We start from the raw sequence: 8,698 nt of genomic DNA on the forward strand, positions 1-8,698 counted from the left end.
AACATAGAGCCTTGCAGTTGAAGAACCATATGTATTAGAGCTTTTAGATTTTTTTTCTAAAAAATAGGAATATAAAGTGTTGTGTTTGGAACTCAGGCATTCTATAGCAAGGAGTTTAAAGACAGACTGAAATCAACTAACTTGAAAATGTTAGCAAAGGAAAAAAAAAGAAAGATCTTTTATTTTCAAGTTGAATGGTGTTTTTCTGGGGTAAATTCAGACATTTTAGGGTATAAGGGAAAGTGTCTTATCTCAGTACATTGGCATGCATGTTGGGTTTGTATTTCTTAATGCTTCGACTTTCTCACAAGTTTTTCATAAGGCAGCCTTGCAATAGTGGTCTCACGATCTGGGAGCATATAATCTCTCTCTGGGACCAAATTATCTGTTGATAACCTCGCTCCTTGACAACATCCGTATTGCTATTATAAAACATCTCTGTTTGGGAAAAGGACATATATTTTGCAGTGTAATAGCATTAAACTGTCAGGCCTGAGTGTTAACAGCAATTTGCCCAAAGAGCTTTCAGAAAAGATTAGCTTAGGCATTGTATATGAGTTGTCAAACCATCTAAGAGGATGAAAAAGGCATTTTTATACCAACATTTTTTTCCTCATGGAAATGGAATGTTTTTTGAATATCCTTAAATGGGGCTGTATTTCTATTTTTATGTTATAACTTTTATCAAAGGATGTACCAATTAGGATGATATACAAAGAAAATACAATTGACATGAAAAAAGAAATTGCAGTTAGGTCAAAATGAACACAACTTGAATTTAAGAAAATGGCACTATATTCAGAAACCCCTTAAGTGAAGTCTCACTTCTTTCCTTATTACCTAGGTAAGTTTATGGAAATTGTAAATTTTTCTCAGATTTCTTGCAGGTAAAGTGAGGATAATTTTTAAATGGTGGAGATTAATTAATCCCAACTTACATTATTGTAGGATGAATTAAAATAGATAGTTAGATGTATATCAGGGTGATAAGAACATACAATCTGTGAAGTTCTAGATGCTTCTTTTATGACTTACCATTATGATCATTCATCATTGTTCACTGACACTGTTTTTCAGACTGGCAGGACTCCTAGGTGGGAAGTAGTTCTGCGATCCGGAGTCAAGGGAACATATTTGCTGCCATAAAGCTAATAACAAATAGAATTCGTTTTTAAATGTTGTTTTGAAGCATTTTGTCTTTAAATCTTCAGTAGAAATTTCCTTTTGTCTCTTTCAGTTGGAGTCAGGTGATGTAAAGTCATCATTGATCCCCTAAATGTGGGGAGAAATTCAAAGAGTTTCAAGTCCTGAGGTTGCATCCTCAGAAAGTGTGAGAGAAGCGATGGCAAGGTTCAGAATACACACCAGCCATGTCAAAATATGTCATGTGATCATTATTTTCTGGAAAACCCTGGGGGCTGATAACCATTGAATTTTACTTATGCATCTGTTGGTGCCAGCACTCTGAGAATAAAGCAATTAGCACGAAATCACACCCCAATAGACAAGATAGAAAATAAACAGCAACAACAACAACAACAACAATAAATCTTATACTAGCCAGGTAGGTGGTGGTGAATTCTATAAGGAAAAATAAAGTGGAAAAACGGCCGTAGTATTGATGGGTGGTGCTTTCTGATTGGGAAAGGCAGCAATAAGTCCAGCCATGCTCATGCTGAGGGCCCTCAGAGGCAGACAGGAAATGTCTCCACTTAAGGACCCAGGGCTAGAAAACACAACTGTATTCATTTACATACTGAGGCATTTATTTCTGTCCCTTCTATGCCTAAAACTCTATTTCAAATGTCTTCAAAGCAGATGTAAAATATAGCCAGAGAAGATAAAAGAAAAAAATGGAAATAAATTTCAGGCAAAGAAAACAAAAACTAATAAGAACTCAGATTTAGAAACTTCTTTTTTGCTTCTGACTGGCAGAAGTAAATATACCATTTTTGTCTTAGAGCATTCTACCAGCCATTCTGGGGAAAAGCTTGACAGCTGGAAAATTCAGATATATCTCTTAAATAGCTTATTAATAACTCATTCAGTAATTCGGGAGCAATCAAATGACGATTTGTGCTGAAGCACAGAGGAACATGTGAAAGACATTCGTGACTATTACTGCATAAACACAGGAAAGAATTTCCTAATATGTATTATGGTGTTCATCCAATGTAAACAAATACTCAGGTGCCAAATGTAATTTAAATCATGGTATTTCCCCAATTATGAGAGCATTCAATCAAGTTACACACCTCTAAGAGACCTGGTTGAACCCATCAATTGATTTTAGTTGATCAACAAATAGCCAAAGGAATGCCTACAGAACACAGCATTTCATTGAGCTGGGGGAACCTAGATAAACTAGATACAGTACAGTGCTTTCCAAACGCAAATATTCTATGATGAACATAATGGCACAACTTTGTAAAATCTGATTTATGAAGGTGAATCAGTTCCAAAAGGAGTGGGTAACAATGCATTGGAAAAACCAGGGTTAATTCTATGTTGGACTCGTATGCTCATTTTCTAAATGAATAGATTTCTCCATTTGTATTATAATTATAATAGCATAGTGAGTTTTTTTCTTGGTGTAAGTAATAGGTGCCCAACAAATAAAGACAATCAGTAATGCAATATAATATGAAATAATAATTTGTAAATAAAATCATAATCAATAAAAAGGCATTAAATAATAAAAAGTGCTAGTGCCATATACGACTTACAAATTATAACTCAGTAAGAATATTTCACCATTTTTTCTTCCCTTGGAATTGGTAGACAATTCTAAACTCATTTAGAATATTCCAGGTTTGATAATAGTCACCAGAAATATTAATGCAAAAAGTATGGACAGGTACATAAGCAAAACAAGATGACTTTACCCTGAAAACTGCTCAGAACAGTTGCATTGATCCAGAAAGGACAAACAAATCAATGAAATAGTGTAGAATGTATTGGCAGAACGTAATGTACCTGAGACCTTGAAAAGGGCACGTATTGTGATCTTAATTGTATGTAAGAATGTCAGATATTGAGAATTGGCGAATCCATCTATTCTTTAGGAAAACGCAAGAGTAAATTGCTTTACAAGACCAAATGCCACATTTCTGGGCCCAGATTATGCATATGATAAATCAGACTCCTGCAACGTTGAGGCCTGTTGCAACTATTCCATTTTAGCTCCCTGCTCATGGTCCGGGAAGAGCTATAGTGGATTACCAAAAATACTGGGGATCCTGTCTCCCACATGAAAGACAAAAGAAGCTCCTAGCTCTAGATTTGGGCCAGTTGCAACCTTTCCAGGTGATGAACCAGCAGATGGAGAACTTGTCTCTCTCTTTCTTCCTCACTCTGCAACTCTTTCAAATACATAAGTAAATCTTTACCTCCCAAAAAAGACTTGTTCTCTAAGATTTGACACAAAGTTGTCATTTACAACTTCAAGTTCAATGCAGATCTGAAAAGACAACAATGAACTGAGCACCAATTTATTTAGAAGCTCTTCAAGATTTATAAGACTGCATGAACAACTTTAATGGACAATGGCAGGAATATGTGAATACCTTATATAAATTGTATTGATCTTCAATATTCTCAGATAACCCTCCATCTGCGGTTCCAGCATCCAATATATGGCTTATTTGCATTCCAGCGGCTCCACTTCTGGAAAGTAGCTAAGATGGCTCAAGTCCTTAGGTCTCTGCATCCACATGGGACACCTGGCTTTGGACAAGCCCATGTCTGGTTGTTGAAGGCATTTTGGGAGTGAACCACCAGATGGAAGATATCTATCTTTCCTTCTCTCTGTGACCCTTTCAGATCAAAATAAATATTTAAAAACTAAATATTCTTGTCTTATATAATATTAAAAAAAACCTTTTAAAAAGCATGTAGAAATTATATATATATGTATACATATATATATGCAGGTACATAAGCACACACAGATATATATATATATATATATATATATATATATATAGTGGCAATATAATGATTTCTCATTTAGCCCTTACCCTATTTCTTCTATTTTTTTTTTTTACAATTAATGAGCTACACCCAGTTTCATTATTATTTTTTTAATGAACCTTATGCTGCTCCTCTCAAAACTCCTAACCTGTAATTGCCCATATTTATGTGAAGATTGAGTTTTATTTTATTTTAAATTTCAGCTCCCACGTGCTGCTTTTGTCTTTCTGTGCCCGGCTTATGTCATTCAACATGATGTCCTCCTGCTCCATGTATGCAATGGGGAACAGAGAGTTTGGGAATCCTGCTGGTCTTCGATGCACAGCAGATCTCACTGTCTGGCTCTAAGCACTAAGAGATCACCTCCCTCCTACAATGCCCCTCATTCACATTGCTACCGGACGCAGTTGAAAGTTCCATTCATTTGCTGCCTACTCTACCTTCTGATGCTGGACTCTTGTTTGGTACTTCAGAAGCATGACTCACAGCAACTGTGAGACATCTCTCATTGAGTCATTCTGATAGTCTTTTATATACCATTTGTGAAAATTGTTTCCTGTTTCTTCTGTAGAATACATAGATATCTTTATACATATTTATGTTCTAGTTATTTTCAAAATTCCTTTAAAATTGCTGATTCATTTTTAATTTTGCAAGCGTGAGTTCTCCCACTTAGAACTGGCTCTCTGGCTGTGGGTTTTTTTTGGGTGTGAGGTTATTTTGTCTATTACATCTAATTCAGTGGAGGCTTTCTTTCTCAAGAATTCAGTTTCATTTTTCTGTCTCTGGAGGCATGCTTAGGAAATGCTTCCCCATCTGGTTGGGCAGTGCCCCTGCCCTCCAAGGATTTCTGTTTGCAGGCCAACTTTAGATTACTTTCCAGGACTGAGGTTTTCATACTGTTTGGATGACTTGGAACTCTACAAACAAACGTGGCTTTGCTAGATGCTGTGATTTCTCCGAAGGTTGGTTCAGTGGCTACAACAATGGCTTACCACCCCACCAGGACTCAAGCCTGGTAGATTTATGCATTTCAGTGAGGGAAGAGAACAATATCCTCTCAGACTTTAGGCGTACGAAAGGATTTCAAGTGAAATTTCTTACACATGCAAGAATGGGTCCCATTACTCTGATTGGCTTCATTGCCAAAAAAAAAAAAAATGAATACCTTATAGCAAAGATGACACAGTATTTGTTAAAATGAAACTATCAAAGCTTTCCACCACGCAAACAATTTCAGTCCCTCATTAAGAAGTCCCACAGTATGTTTCAGGATTTAGCTGGTTCTCCAAGCCTAATTCTCAGGCTAAGATGGATATTCATGTTAACATTTTACCCATTGCTAAATACTTGTAACAGCGCTATCATACCTTAACCTTCAGAAGTTTATGGTTTTTGTTGCATTCCAACCTTGACTCTCATTTCCCTTTTTGAGTTTATCCTCCAGTATTCTTTCTGTCTTCAAAAGCCCAGGATACTCTGTAGACAATTTTAAATAAAGCATTGTTTTCATTAGTGATTTCACATGTGCTTTCCATACCGAACAAAGAAAATCAGGATTTAGAATTCTGGCTAAATTATAAAAGCTTCAATGTCATTTTTCACTCACTGAATGTGATATAACAATTTAAAGATGCAGTCTGGATATTTTCAGCTCTCATTTTACAAAATAAAGAAGTATCCTTAGTTTTTCAACCCATAGCATTGTATCTCACTTGACTAATGGACACTTAGGAAGTTTCGTCAAAAACAAGGGCTGGGGCACCCCAGTTAGGCACTGATTCATGTCCCGGGTCTATATTTCTAATCCAGCTCTCTGCCTGTGACCTGGAAATGCAGTAGAGAGTAGGACAAAGTCTTGGGCTTTACACCCACAGGGGAGACCTGGAAGATGTTTCTGGCTCCCAGCTTTGGATCAGATCAGCTCTGACTGTGGTGGCCATTTGGAGAATAAACCAGTGGATGAAAGATTTCTTCCTGTCTCTGTTTCTTTCTTTACAATCTACCTTTCAAATACCAGTAAATACATCATTTTAAAAAAAGCAAATGCAGATGAGTTTCATGAAAGCTTGAGTTCATGTACTTTATAATTCATAATAATACTGCATGATTTTCTCTGCTACATCCTTGTTCTAAGTTTTAAAATCATGGAAATAATTCAACCAGATTCTTTATGTACAATTATTTCTGTGCTTTATTTGCTTTAGACAGCTTTTAATAGTTAGTAATGACACAGTAGACAACACTAAAATTGCTTTTATGATCACCGCGCCCTAGATTCTTTCTCTAGGTAAGTTTGGTTGTGTATTTTGGAGCATCCTAGAATCTTGTGGTTTCTGTAAAAATGCTGAAAAGAGCCACCAGCTTATCAGTATCATATATTTTCCCCCTAACATTTGACTATGACTGTGTTGGAAACATGCAAGCCTTGTTTTTCAAACTGCACATTTTTCCAATAAAGACCTTTGCTTTGATAGCATAGCACAAGTTTACATTTTCTTTTTCACAAATAAATACGTGTTAGTGTTGTTATTTTTATGCGTGTTTTAAGACCGATGAATAACGACACTAAGACACAGACACATAATCATTTACACAACTGATTAAAACTAGTTTACACAAAAAGTATGGCCCCATAGTGACCTAACTTTGAGAATGTGGAAACACATTTTTTTTTTTGAAAAATGCATAATAGCTAGAAGTCTCAAATCAGTATTGTTGAATTTACATATCTCTGGTACTGCTCTTAGGAACTCTTAGGAAACTATATTGATACATCAGTCATTTATTTCCTGTATGTTGCTTTGAACATTTTTCTTATACTTACTTCACCACTACTCAGAGCAATATGACAAGTTAGGCAACTATTAAACCAGTTTTAAAAATCAAAAACCAGAGATATGTGTGATTAAATAACTTATTGAGGGTCATACACCTCATACTTGATTGCACAGGGATTTGAACCCAGGTTAATATGACAAATAATGGGTTATAAGTTATTTATTAACCCAATGATCTAGAACACATTGTATATTTACAAGAATTTTTGGATTTTGCATCTCTGTTTCTTTTTTAAGATTTATTTTATTTTTTTATTGGAAAATCATATATATACAGAGAGGAGGAGAGACAGAGTGGAAAATCTTTCATCCATTGATTCACTCCCCAAGCTGCCGCAATGCCTGGAGCTGAGCCAATCCTAAACCAGGAGCTAGGAACTCTTCCGGGTCTCCTAGGATCCCAAAGCTTTGGGCCATTCTCAACTGCTTTCCCAGGGCACATGCAGAAAGCTAGATGGGAAGTAGGGCTGCCAAGATTAGAGCCGGTGCCCATATGGGACCTCAGTGCATGCAAGGCTAGGACTTTAGCCAGTAGGCTACCGCTCTGGTCCCGCATCTCCTTTTCCTGAGGAAATAGTCTCACTTCTTCAACTACTTGCTTGATAGTCTCTTGAGAACAGTACAAGCCCTTTGACTCTGGATAAAGAAGCCGCATATTATTCCCAGGGTTCACTACTTTCAATAGGAAATGGATCAGTTTTTCAAAATTTCCACATAAATCATCCCATTCTTGCACATATGCCCTATCTACACTGATTGGAGAGGGGTTCTCTGGCAAGACTATTACAAATTCCCCCTTATGGCCTATTGTTTATAGTGTATTTGACAAGCAATCAGAACCTCTTGGCATCTACTCTAGTTCAAAATGAATAATACTAGTTTATAATGAATGAACTGCATCTCGTCTTTTACTATTTCAAAATGTTTATTATGAATTTATCGCAACATGCCTATTAAAGATATGCTATTCGAATAACCATATCATCCAAAGTAAACAAATCAAAATTTATTATTTATTTAAAAGCCCTCAAGTTTACTCGAGTTTGGATCCCTTTGATGTATATCAACTGTCACCATGACAAAAGACACTCTCATACTCTCCCCTAGACAACACTAGCTGTAAATGAATTTGCCAGCACTAATTGTTTACCTGTTCAACTGCTTCAGAATAAAAGGAATAGAAAATCGCTCCTATTTTTGAGCACTGTGTTATGTTTTTATTCTCACTCAGTACAAATGTATTGAGCACCTGCTGTGTGTTGGCTACTGAGCTGTGTACTAGACACACTGAGCCACAGCTTCTGTAGTCTAGAAATTAAATCACATCGAGGTAACAAGTATATTCACGCATACTTTCCCCAATACTTCTCCATTTTTCTTGTACTTCATTGTCTATTCCTTATTAATATATTTTTGCTTATTAGCTTTTCTTATTTTGTTTTCTATTTTTCAACTTTTGTTGTGGCTTAGATAGCGCTTTATACACAACCAGCTTCTCTCCTCTTCTCAACTTTCACACTCTTTTAAAAACCTCAAATTCAAATGATGCATTCCTGGCAATCCCACCTACTGTCCCCGAAGTCCTTCCCACAAAAAAAAGCAGAATTGCAACAGTGTCTTACCCATCCACCAAATCCACTTGCGCAATGAGGAGTACACACTACATGCCAGGCCAGTTAGATACATTAGTGGCTGTTTACCACAAATGGATTGTGGTATAAATTGTTACAAAGAAAGTATAAAACATGAATATTTTCACATGTTGATAATTCTTAAAAATGTCAATGATATATGTTTTGAAAATCATGATGTAAGGCTTATAATGACTGGTCACTAGGAATTTTGGGTGATTTTAATACTGTACGGTCTCTTGGTGCTTTTTATTC

The sequence above is a fragment of the Ochotona curzoniae genome, unplaced genomic scaffold (genome assembly GCF_017591425.1).
Source record: "Ochotona curzoniae isolate NIBS_2020 unplaced genomic scaffold, NIBS_Ocur_1.0 scaffold_4505, whole genome shotgun sequence".
In the NCBI taxonomy this organism is placed as follows: Eukaryota; Metazoa; Chordata; class Mammalia; order Lagomorpha; family Ochotonidae; genus Ochotona; species Ochotona curzoniae.